This window comes from Acanthopagrus latus, chromosome 13 (assembly GCF_904848185.1).
Source record: "Acanthopagrus latus isolate v.2019 chromosome 13, fAcaLat1.1, whole genome shotgun sequence".
In the NCBI taxonomy this organism is placed as follows: domain Eukaryota; kingdom Metazoa; phylum Chordata; class Actinopteri; order Spariformes; family Sparidae; genus Acanthopagrus; species Acanthopagrus latus.
The window spans coordinates 13,882,523-13,895,888 of record NC_051051.1 but is presented as its reverse complement, the minus strand read 5'-3'; the positions used below and the strand labels follow the sequence as shown (position 1 = coordinate 13,895,888).

The window sequence follows — 13,366 nt, the reverse complement described above, 5'->3', positions numbered from 1 at the left end:
TGCCACCCACATGAATCAAATAAAGTGGCCAAGTAGAAAAGAAAGTGTCTTATGTCTCGTGTTGTTTTTATGTGGAGACAAGAAACTTGAAATGACAAGTATTAAGTGTTGTTCATACGACTGTTATCCGAGGGCTTCATCAGCTGCAACTTATTAGGAAAACTGCAAGGAGAAAGTCACTCATAGAAAACCCACATTATATCTGGGCTACAGTTTGCCAGAAGTCATGTGGGAGACTCTGAAGTCTGCTGTAAGAAGGTTCAATGGCCTGATGAGAGCAATTGAGCTTTCTCACCATCACTTTAAACATTATGTTACAATGTAGCAGGGCCTGGGAAGCTTGTGAGGGTAGCATAAAATAAATATAGGTACTTGAAGGAAACTCCGGGAGGAAACGTGATGCAGTCTGCAAGAAATCTGCCACTAGTGAAAATGAAGCAAGAACCATAAGCTTCAGAGGTACTACTTAAACGAAAACAATGCTAACCTCCTTGAGGGTATTTTTCTGTGTGTCAATAATCTCCCACATCTTCTAAAAACACAACTTCATACATTTCATACTTATTTTTCAACAAACTGCTCTGTTTTTGTGCTTGACACACAAATGTGCAAGATATCACAAACTGTTGTTCAAGCAACAAGAGGTCAAGCATGCATGTAAACAGCTTAACCCACTCTATGTAACCTCAACTGGAGTATGGCCAGCAGACCGTCAGCTCATGTAAATGGAACCACCAATGCATTCATTACTAAAGTAAACATGAGTCATTCTCGGGTGTCAAATCCAGACACATCTGGCACGCATGACTGAACACACAGATGCAGTATGAGAGCCAGCCAGGCCATTCCACGGCTGACACTGTGTCCTTGACCAGGGGTGGCTCACAGCTGAGTTGGTGGATCCATCTGAAGAGCCAGGTAGGCTTTCTTGCTTCCAGGTTATTTCTGAAGATTATCCCATCACGCTCTTGTCTCAGCCGGGCTATGTGAACCAATTCTATGACACAACATGAATGTGAATGTCCAGCTCATTAACCATGTTTACATCATTCTGAAAAAAAAGCACTTTCCTGGGCTTTGGGAAAGTAACCCCATATCTAACAAATACACATAGAGTATTAATCGATCATGTTTATCACTGGTGTCCTGTCAGTGGTCTAAGGAGAAAATTCTGTTTCGGATGAATGAGATTTTTATTTGCAATACCACGGGTGGCCAGTGAAAAAAATCAGAAGCAAGGCTGAACAGCCACACTGTATCCAGCTCTTACAATCCATCCATGGTCCGCTCCTGGTCCCAGCAGAGTGCCGTGTGTTCAGCAGAAAGCTACTGGAGGATGAATAAGCCCAGGGCTCCCTGCAGGCCGTTGCTTATTAAATGGTAAGTGTTATGGCTTGGCCCGCTGGGCTACAAATACAGGCATTACCCCAGAATGCTGCGTGTTGTCTAGCACTCATCAGACTGTCACTTCTTCTTAACCACAACCCAAGTCAATAATCAGCTGGTTTGTACTCCTCTGGTGTGAGGCAGTGGGGATGAGAGGTGGTACACACCACTGCCAAACACCTGGAGCATGGAAAGATTAGACTAATGGAGTACGTGTCTATTTTTCTATATACACATGTAACGGCAGCATACAAAGTTGTGTGATGTGAAGTGCAAAAGGGTTCATCTTCTCTAGACAGCAATGTACGGTTTACAGAAACCAACCTCTCCACAGTAATGTATGTGAACTACAATTTGTACCACGTTTTGATATACATAAGTGTTATTCAGTCATTTTTCAAACAAAAATGTCAAAAACATGATGGCTCCAGCTTCTTAAATCTGCATATTTTCCGTTTCTTTTCTTTTTCTTTTATTTGTCTTACATTGACATTATATCAATATGTTTGCGTTTTGGACTATTGTTTGTTACTATTGTAAAATGTAATGTAACGCATTACAATCTGTGTTACCAACCAACTGAAATGTTTATTGTTGTTTTTTTTTTTAAACCCATTGACACAGCCCATGACCATATTAATACAGGTTATGTGTGTGTTTAATACAGCCAAGCCTTTAAGTTCTCTGTTGAGTCTCTGTGTGACTGAAATGAGCCCGGTGATGAAGCCTAATCCTCTGAGCGCACTTTCATTTACATTCTTGAATCACATACGTCCATGCATTCCTTGCTCTGTGGAACAAAATAATAAGGCATAGAAGGAGATCTTTTCATCTTGTCATGTCATTATAGCCTACATTATAGAGGCTACAGTCTACTGTGTTTTATATGACTAAGCCTGCAATTACAAATATGTATTCATATCATAGAATATATAAAAATTTGATCCGCTGTCTGCATGTTCATCCCTGTGTTGTTTATTTAAAAAGATCATAGGTTATTTGGGCATTTTGTTGAAGGTAACTAAGAATTAGCATAATAAGTAGCTTATTACTTTAGGCCAACTGATATTGTAACATAATAAAAGACTTTAAAATGCAGATTGCAGTTTGTTAAGAAGCAATGCACAAATGGAGAGCCTGTCTTTACCGCAAAACGTGCAATACTAATCACCCAAGCCACTGCCATAACTAAGAAACAAAGATATCATGCCCCATATCCACTGCCATCCACCAGGGTTACAAAGGAAGAACATAATACCATTCCGTGTGCTTCCTGCAGTCATGCATGTCTGTATGTGTGTGTGTGTGTGTGTGTGTGTGTGTGTGTGTGTGTGTGTGTGTGTGTGTGTGTGTGTGTGTGTGTGTGTGTACATGAGCCTGTGTGTGGATGAAGCTGCAGTCAGACCAGAGCTGGTAATCTCTTAAATCACTAAGGTCTAAAATATGTTTCTCTCTACTCAGCTATCCAATATTCTAATCCAGACAGGATAGAAAAGCAAGGGCTAATCGTATTAGTGTAATCACGCTGACCACATGAGGGCTAGCTGCTTAGCTTTGAGTGGATTTCTGGACGCAGGTGCTCTGCAATGTGGCATTACAGCTCTTAAGCCTTGTAGGGTGAACCTCAACAAAGATCTGTTTCCATTACAAAGTCCCCTTGACCTGCTGACCCTTCAGATCTCTGCGCCACAGGATGCAGAGCATGACGGAAAACAAGCCAGCGCAAATGAGCTGTGAAGAATAATATTTTGACATGTTGGAAGTTCGTTGTGTGCTGTGGTAATGACATTAATCGTTGGGAAAACTCGCCATTGTTAAGTCTGTGCTGGTGCTCTGTCACATGGCAGCTGTTTTCTGGCTGCTTTCACACTGGCAACATGGGAGGTTAGTTGCATGTTGCATGGTTTGCAGCCATACAAAACTGAAGTCTGACATAACCCGATCTGTGTGGTTTTGAAGGTGAAAGTCTTGTGTATTAAAGGGTGGACATCTGTGGTGGGCTGCATCAACTTTATTTAGTTAGTCCCTCCCCAAAACAATATTCTTAAATGCAACCTCTTCCATGTGTTCACTAAAAGAAAAATCTTAAAACCACTTGAGAGTAGGATGAGGATTTTTCATTCTAGCGAAGCATGCTTTAAAGCAATGTCCGCCTGTAGGTTAATGTGGTTAAAATAACACCTGTCAGGCTTTATTCTGCACTGCACAACTAATGGTGATGAACACTGATGAATTATCTCAGGTATTATTGAGGATGAACCTTGCTGAATGTCTGCATTTTGTAGCCCGTGGCCAATTTGTTTTGCATTCTGGCAAAAATGCATCGTCAAAAGTCCTTCTGATTTCAGCTATTAGCACTTCACACTCTACAGACAACAGCCACCTGAATACTCTGAGAGAGAAGGAAACATTTTAATTAAATGATTTTGAGCCAAGACTTGAAGTTACAGCGTTTTTATATGATTTCTATGCTGGCATCGGCAAAAAAGTGCTGGTAAGCACTAAGAAACACTTACAGATGCACATATTTGAAATAACTAATGATTACTGTACAGCGTTTGACTGCTGCAGGAATTACAGACATGGGAGGGTGGTGTGACTGTGAATGAAACTGGTTGCGTAAGCTCTACAGCTATTTAAATCTGGAGTGGTTGTGAATGTGTCAGCAAGGAGCACGCATTTCACATTTACAATTTCCCTCTGTACAAGGTGACAGACCGGGAATGACTGTTGTAAAATGGAGTTATGCCACGAGTTATTGTGAGCAAAAGCTCCATGTAAGCAGCCGCACAGCAGAAAATGTGTATTCGTGTATAGTGGGGCTGCCTGACAGACAGCATGAGCCCCAGCAGCAGGATGAAAAAATGAGAGGGGAAAAAAAAAAAACGTTCACTTGTTTGACAAGAGACAGCCGATGGAAAATAACATCTAAAAATGATCTCACGGTCAGCATGGCTTGTTAGTTCATATACCATACATGATGTCAAGCACAAACCAAACAGCTGATGTGTTATTCAGATGCACACATCTTGGAGAACTGAAGAAAGAAGACGCAGCTGATTCCTGAACTGATGTCTTCTTTGATTCCGACTGCACTACCAATCCACCAAACACCTCACGTTAATTCAGTTTCTCTCTCTGCATCAGGGGTGTTCATTTACACTTTGCATGCTTGCATTATCGACAAACAAGACACTCGAAGAACAGGAAAACCTAAAGTGCTTCATGATGAGCGATTTATCCCCTTCATGTTTCATTTCCACACGAATTCATTAAAAATGTGTTTACAAGGGAAAGGGTGTTTTATTTTGCTCTTTAATTAGTATCTGCCTCAAGGTTGTTATATCTTCAGAAACAATATTAGCATAGATAAGCAAGTACAAAGAATTAATGGGGAAATAAGAAAGCTGCAAAGCTGCAAGAAGTCCAGCATCACAGCAGGACACGGAACAGAATGGACTGGAAAAGGCTGATTTTGAAAGATGTGTGGCAACGTGTGAGAGAGACGTGAGGAATTAGCAGAGGTACTTGTAAACTCCTCTCCTTTAAACTATCTGTGTTCCCTCACTGATTTGAATTTTCCTCCCGCTTCCCTTTTTTCACACGTTTATCTCACACAAAGTAAATCCCTGGCACTTTCAAACTAATTACCATTCTGACTAGAGCTAATTAATTTCGAAGTGGTTTACTTTTTATGCTGTGCAGCCCGGTAGCACATCATCCATAGTGGGTGTAGAAAGTGTTTCCTCGTGTCTCACACCAGCTGTGCCTGTTTTCTCTTCTCTGCTGGCTCACCAGGCTGCATGCATGAGGGGAGGGCAACGGGGGCAGGGCCCAACACTTCATCATGGCAAGGTGGAAAGCTATTGGAAATGACAGCGGTGGGTGGGGGTGGAGAAGGGTGTCTTGGCAGGGTTGTTTCATGCAGACTCACGACAGAGACCACTGTGTGCCGGGGGGGAAGTGGAACAGAGCTGCTCAGATAGCCGTAACCGCTGATGTGAGGAGAGGGATGTTCCAACCCTCGTCTAACCAGATCACCACTCCTATTTAATTATGCAAACGCTGATCCGAACACAACCTACATGCAGGCACACATGCAGGGGTTGATAGTATCAAAAGGATCCACGTCTGCGGCTCAGCAGGTAACAGTGCTATTGTATTTGTCTGTGTCATGACTGATTCTTCGCTTTTGATGTTATGCGTTTCATTTGCATTTCATCATCTGATACAGCAAACAGCAAACATAAAACACACTTAAAGCTAGAATGGCACTCAGTAGAGTAAATACCTCCACCAAGGCCAAACTGTACTCAAAGATACCAGACAACCAAAAATGTCATATCTCACAGGTTTAAATTAAGTGAGAAAAGAAAACATTACTGGATCTGCCCCTTTGCCTGGATCTGCACTAAAAGTGAATGGGGTTTAATCTGCTAAATCCCATCCCCAAACTAAGTTTTGTGAAAATACATTCAGTAGTTGTTGTTTAATCCTGCTGACAAACAAACCAACCATTAAACAAATGGACACGATTGAAAGAACAACCTCCTTGGCAGAGGCAAACAAATATAAACAAAGGCTCTATAAAAACAGCTCCGTAAAAAGGTTGTTATGGTAATTGGACAACTCTATAATTTGAGTACATTTATTTATACTGGCTTTTACTAAAAAAAGAAACAAACTGCTGCAACAATTAATCACTTGGCTTATTACATTATCAAGCAGTTATTGTAATTGTTGTAGTTAAAACAGGCATGTGTTTTCTCAGCCGGGCTTTTATTCAGAGCAATTAGGTCCTACATGAAAACATTTTCTGCTAAAGGTTAAAACGCATGCTTTGTGTGCTTTTCATTTCACATGAGATATCTGTATGTGCTTTCATCACCATCGCCTCTTACACTGGTTTGAATTTGGCTTTGTATGCACCGATCAGGAGTGAGAAATATTTCAGTCAAAGTTTGTCATGACAGTTTTTTGTCGTTTATCTTTGGTAAGTCTGGAAAGTAAGGGGGGATAAATACATATTATGGTGAAAGGCTTGCAAAACATTTGCTGTTACTAGATTCTCTTTTGGTGCTTGTCTCTGTTTTACCTGACTATAAACTGTAACTGTAACAGCGTCCGTGAAGCTGTCCTTTGGCACAGCAGAGAAAAATGCTAACATGAGCATGCAAACATCCTAACAATAACTGTGTTAACATGATGATGTTTATCAGATATGTTTACACATCTTGGTTTAGCATATTTGGTGCTGACATTTGCTATTTGGCACTAAACAAAAAGTCCAGATGAGGATGATGTGATTTTCATTAGTTTTGCATGTATTTCATCATAAAGCACCATATCAAACAAATCTGACCTGAGGACAGCATAATAATTATAATTCACCTGTGGGAAATGTCTACCAAATTTCTTATCCATGCAATAAGAGTTGAGTTATTTCAGTCTGCAAAAAAGTGATGGACTGACATTGCAGTCCCTACAGTCACGCCTCTAAAACCAAGCAATTTAAAATGTGATTGAGGCTCTAGGAGTCTGAACGGCAACAGAGCAAAAAATGATACAAAATAATGTTTATCTGCATTCCCAGTAAAATGATGACACCTGGTTACAATGCAGAGAATAAACTAACTCTGCACCACGAGACGATCAGTCTGCTTGTACCCTTTCTTGCACGAAAAATTATATTTGCTCAGGGACCGAAAGACAAGGACAGAGAGAGGGAGGGGTATGTATTTGCATACATTTGAAGCACCTTTATTAAGGCAGCCATTCTGGACGGTAAAACTTCTTTCGCACAGATAGACACTGCTGGGCTCTAATAAACACGCCTAAAAGACTGTTTAAATTCAGCAGCTGTAGCAGCGGTTGCAAATCTCTACTGACCAAAATTACTTTTCAGCGTACAAAGCAACGGACATTCTCAGATAAATGTAATTGCAAAAATCCCCACTGTCTGTTCAAACGTTCAGTCTTTGAGTGAAAATAAATGGATCCAATCTGCATTTAAACAATAGAACTTATCTGGCACAACTGGCATGTAACTAAACTTTCCTCTAATGGAAAATAAGCAAGGTTGAATGAGGGAACAGCAGCAGAGGAACCGGCACGCAGAACGGTCGTACAGTGCGGCAGTGAATGTGTTACTCAGCTTGATGATTTAATTCCTCTTTAGGCAAAGTCAAATATTTCGCACAATGACTTTGTGTTGAAATAGAGCCCCCAGTCCATGTTCTAATCGCAGTAAGCCCGCAGCAGCAATAACAAAGAGATGACACGATCAAAAAAGATAATCTTGGAGATGCATCAGCCTAAACATTAATCAGAGAGGAACAGGCTCGGGCTTCCTGTAGGCTTCTACAGGCGGGGGGGACCTCTGTGATGGATGACGAGCTCCGCGCAGGAGATTCATCACTTACTTTCCGATGGCCTATGCATGCTCACATTTCATTAGCATCATAAATTATGTCCCCCGAGGGAAGCCAGGTGGCCTCAGACAGAGACCTCACCCCAGTGACAGCGAGAACGGCCACTGAGGGCTTGTCACTGCGTTCATGTCGCTGTCATGCACACGAAAATCACTACATCAAGTTTTGTGGGCAGCTGATCATGCAGCAAAAGAACAACAAAGGCTGAGGGTGAAGTGAGTTGACAGCTTAGAAGAAAACTACTCAGCTGGTACAACTGGGGCAGAGCACAGGCGACAGAAACCTAAAAATGGTCCAAAACTTTTTTTTTTTTTTGTCATCAACAATTGGAGCTGCAGGAGCTTAAACTAGTGTACTTCACATGATCTGTGAAAATTAGCAGTTAAAGGTGAGACAGTGCAAACATTCATTACTGAATGTTATATTTTAGTGTGATGGAATACAGCTATACTGCTATATAAAATATTTGGCATTGTATTGACATTGATGGTGAGATGAACCTTTCAGTTACAGTCAAACTGTTATTTGTAATTCCAAAACAAAGAATCAAAATGAATGTCTATTGAATCCGATGTCTGATTTCCCAAAAAAGTTGCATCTCTGGAAGGGTTCTGAAGGACACCAGTGATGCAGTGCTTTTCAAGGTACAAGCAGTGGGCGATTTAAAAAAAAAAAGGGGGGGGGTAAGGGGAATAAAACAGGTTTATATAAGAAGAGATGAGATGAAACTGATCCCTGCAGAGAAATTGCATGATTACAGTAGCAGAAGTGCAGAAAAAAAACGTCAAATAAATCCAAGACTGTGATTTAGATAGTGATGGCGAGAAGCGTGAGTGAGTGAGTGGGATGACGACAGAAACTCAATAAACAGTTGCTTCAATTAATTCAAACAGTTTATGTCTGAATTTTACAGGTGGTGGAATGTTTAGTGTCCAATCTACTGGGTGTGAAAATGTAAATATGCACAGGTGCATCAAAAACTACATTTTTCAACTTACAGATAGGAGTACATCCGAGCATAAGGTGACAATATGCTAAGCATAATCAATCTACAGCAGGTAAAGACAAGCAACAGGCCTGTATGAACAGGTCAGTTGTTCACATGGACATTGTGCAGTTAGGGCAACTGTGCAGCAATGTTTATGGGGCACATATGCACAGAAATATATAGAGGTGTGTTTCTGTAAAGCAATGTCATACACAGTAAATGATGTGGGTGAATACTCAAGTTAAGCACTCCGACACTTGAACACTGACTTACTTTCTCAGAATAGAGGGAAGAGGAGAAGAGAAAACGAGAGATGCTGTGAAAAAACCCCAAAAAAAACCCCACCAACATAGGCTGGGCTCACAATGTAGTAGTTTCAGGACGATCTAATCCTTGTGTGACCCTCCCTACAATCAGAGGAGAAATCTGGTCTGGGAGCTTCGCCTGTACCAAAGTTCAGCCCAGATTATCTAGTAATGTGAGGGGTTTACAGATCCAGTCTTAAGCCTCCTTAACTGCTCGCTGACTCATCAGGGCCACGCTGATAGAATCAAACATGATGATGATGGATTTAAAATTTGGACAATAATGTTAGTATTTTCCAAACGAGACAACAGTAGCCAATCAGGGAGATACTTACAGTGTTACCAAGGCAGCTGTAAACATCTAGCCCCTGTGGCTAACTTCAGCAAGCTAAAACACAAAAGCTCTCGAGAGGCAGTTGGTTTGTCCATTTGGGCCACTGTCGAACCCAGTCCCAATGTGGATATGAAGGGCTCATTCTAAGCAAACTTAACCACAGCAACATTTAGTTTAAAGTGACTATACACTAATGAAAAAACAATTCTGAATATCATATTCCATCTCTGCCAATAGATTGCCCGTATCCTATAAACTGGCCCTTTAACAGCAAAGTTTGAGCTGCTAACAGTCTTTTTGAGCAGAAGCTAGTCTCAGTTTGAAGATGACTACTAGATAAGTTGAAGTCAACAAAGCAATCTGACGTGGGTAGTAAACACTCTGCAGATGTTTATTTGCACGTCAAAGTGATCCAAATGGTGTTTATTGTTTTACGGGCAGGGTAAGAACTAAACCTGTCATGTAATCTAGGAACAAGTGAAGTGTGCATTTCCACTGGCACTCACTGACACTTTATGAACAATGAAATTATAAAGAGGTGGAAGTGGACCAATGGAAATAAATGGTGCATTATCATCCGGAGGAACAGGATCAATATGTAATGAGGTTTAATGGGCCAGAAAAGTGTCTAATAGAAATGATGGCTGTACCAGCCTCACCATGCAAACATAATGAAGCCAAATAAATCTCTTTCCTTGAGAGCACTTTGCCCTGAGCATAAATGACTCAGGAGGGCTGGTTTTATGACCCATGTTTGTGTAAATATGTAGCCTGCAGTCTGTTTGCCTTATTATGCAACTGTGGCTCAGTCTAAGATTTTTCTTGTTGAGGGAAAACGGCTGTGTTTATATGTGTCTGACTTGCAGTATTTCATATTTTCCAGACTCCATAATGATTGACATCCTCCAAAGCACACATGGGAAAGTTCAGACAGAGGACAGGCATTGTTTGCATCAATCATTACATTACCATGGGGATCCAGCGCTGGAATGGAGTTTTTCTCTGCAACAATAATGATACACTTTTACACAAATCAAAATAAATAGCTGCAAAAAGAAAACTAAACGCATGTGTTTTCCTGTTTTGTGAAGTGATGTGCTTTACACGTCTCGAAGTTAATGCGAGCGTAAAAAGAATAAATGCCTACTGATTGAATGTACAGCACATTAACTAATTAAGATTTAGAACATTTAAATTCAGAGTTGTTCAGCTTGTCTGTGTTGAAAACAAAGCTTTATATACGCTGTCTGGTAGATAGATTTCCTGGAAAACTCTGGTGTGCAGATGTGAAACGTTCCTGCTGGCCTGGGTGAAATGGCTGATATTATAAATAATATCCTAACCCAATATACTGTTATCACAATATTGCAAATGTACTGTATTCATATTTCTATTATCTATAAAATAGTAAAACTAATATTCAATCCAATGAACTGTGTTGGACGGTTATGCACTATATCAGTCCAAATTCCTCACATGTGAAAATGATATATGCGGCCTTTTAGACAATATTGACCACAAGGACTATTGTCTTTGGATGACAAGACATTATGAATGTGGCACCATACTGAAACCATGGCACGGAATTTACTACACTTTTATTTCTACTTGAGTGATCACAGAACTGACCAAGGTAGACATGAACTTTGAGATGGGGCTGATGGAGAAATATCTGCCAGCCTCATCGCCAAGTTTATCACACACACACACGTTCCCCTAGCACTCCAGGATGTAATATTGTGGTGTTTCAGCACACTTGCTTTCATTAATCACCTTCCCTCCTGTAGCTGCCATTCAGGGCGGTTTAGAAGAGCATTCACCATAAAACAAAATTGATATTGTTCTATTTCCACGATTTAGGAAAGTAATGTTGGTATCTAGGTACAACTGTCTAAGGTTGTCATGATTTGAATGAATGATGACACTTAATAAAGAATGGCCAGTAACACTGTGGGCCCCATGGGAGTTACTGTTGCCTTCAAGAATTATATTTCAGTGCAATGCTTACAGCTGTGCATTCAAGATGTGGCCAGTTCCAGTGAAACATTCACAGTGCTGTCATAGTAACTTGAGAGACTTTCATTATTTACTGTCTGTGGAGCAGCTGCAGGGTTTGTCTGGTGATGACATCATCACTGGTGTCTGTCTGCTGTTCAGCTTAAACGTATGTTCTCCACTGGGAGGGCTGAACCCGAGGCTGCCTATCAGCTATAGGCCAAGAAGGGTCAACCAATCGGCATCTTTACTAAGACAAGGTAGCAGATGACAGATGACCAATTCATACAACATCACTGTGAGGTTAGGTTAAAACACTGTTCCTGTATTGGCTCTATAAATGCTTCCCACCCACAGTCTGCTGACCCCTTCACCCCATTGTATTGATGTAGAGTAGTCAGCAGAGTTGTAGTTTCTCAGGCTGAAGTCTGACTGAGATGCTCAACTCAACTCTAACAAGAGGGTTGTGCTTAATGTGACGCATTGTGGAAACAGACAATTTAAGAGTTCAGTCTGCAAAGAGCATGCTGATATTTTTTGACTGTAGTATAAGTGAACTCTCCAATTTCATCCACTTCCAATCATCATCCCTGAGATACTAAAAGAAGCAGAGTATATGACAATAATATTAAAGGTGTGCATGAAGATTCAAGGCTTCTGTGATTGGGAAAGATGCAATCGTAAAAAAAAAAAAAAAAAATGAGCAACACAAGTTATTTCATTCTGTAGCTGTCTCCCTAAATCAGAGGCCAGGGAGTGCAACCACACATCATGAACACCTGGGGCCGTCATATTGATTTCTGCTTCCACTTTCACACTGAGGTCATTACACCGATCAGCTCGGGGCTAAAGACTGGGCCAAACAGAGAAACATATAAAGAGCTAAAGGTACTGCCTCTGTGGGTCTGGCAACCACTACACACTGCTACAAGTGATAAAGAGTGACAAGAATTGCAGTGGGTGCACATTTTTGGTCTCTGCTTATTCATGAGACATTCATCTAACTTCTTATATGGAGGTAAACGCTGCTTTCTGTGGATGAAATAGGACATTTATGACTTATTAAAAGGGGAAACCACTCAGACTTAACAGTTGGAGATCAATTTACTCATCATAATTGGTACTACTCAACCTGAAAAAAAAAGTCTGAGAAAATAACCAGGATCAGGGTTATATCGGCACGGGCTTCAGACTTCAAATCGTAAACAAAAACAAACAAGGGGGATGGAGTCTGAGAGATGTAGGCTGTTAGAAGGCAGGGGAGACAGCATAAGACTAGCCTCGGGTCAAACCTTTGAACTACGGCCCACTTCACAGATGTTTTTTTAACGATTCAATTAAGCCTGGAGTTGTGCTCATTGACAGCTGTTTGCTAAAACAACAGAGCCAACCAGAGCTTTTTAGAAAGGTACCTGTTCCTACTCTGGTACCTGGCAAACAGCAAAGGAAAAACAGCAAGAAAAGACTGTTGTAATTGAACTTACAGAAGTTGTGGGCGGGGGCAGCTGTCGCTGGTTCAAATCCCAACTCCAGGCTGAGCTGAGCTGCAAGCTGAAGTGTCCTTGAGCAATATACTGAACCCCAAATTGCTCCTGATGTACGGTTGGCACCTTGCATGGAGGCCTCTGCCATCAGTGAGGGCCCTGCGATGAAAAAGGGATAAAGCGGTTACAGGCAATGGATGGATGGATGGATGGATGGATGGAAATTATAGGCAACAGGCAAGGTTAATAGCCTGTGTGACCAAGATACTGACTGTCCCTAGTGTGACTCAAAGACCCCAACAGTGAATCCTGCATTTCCTATCATGCAACCGTATTAGATCAAGTTTTGAAAATCATCATGGTTATTTTAATTTCCTCCAAAGCCACAGACGACATTATCCAGTTGTTTTCACAGGGTGAGTAGTACCCCCCCGTGATGAATC

At 41.1% G+C, this 13,366-nt stretch overlaps 1 protein-coding gene across 4 annotated transcripts in view; it reads right to left on the bottom strand.

Annotated features, from left to right (window-relative positions):
• The window catches only part of auts2a (activator of transcription and developmental regulator AUTS2 a), a 362,432-nt gene extending 349,350 nt beyond the window's left edge, over positions 1-13,082 (bottom strand). For all 4 annotated transcript variants that reach the window (XM_037118510.1, XM_037118512.1, XM_037118511.1 and 1 more), the window contains exon 1: positions 12,924-13,082. The gene's annotated coding sequence lies outside the window, so the exon portion shown is untranslated. The remainder of the gene's footprint in view (positions 1-12,923) is intronic.
• Positions 13,083-13,366: the final 284 nt, after the last annotated feature.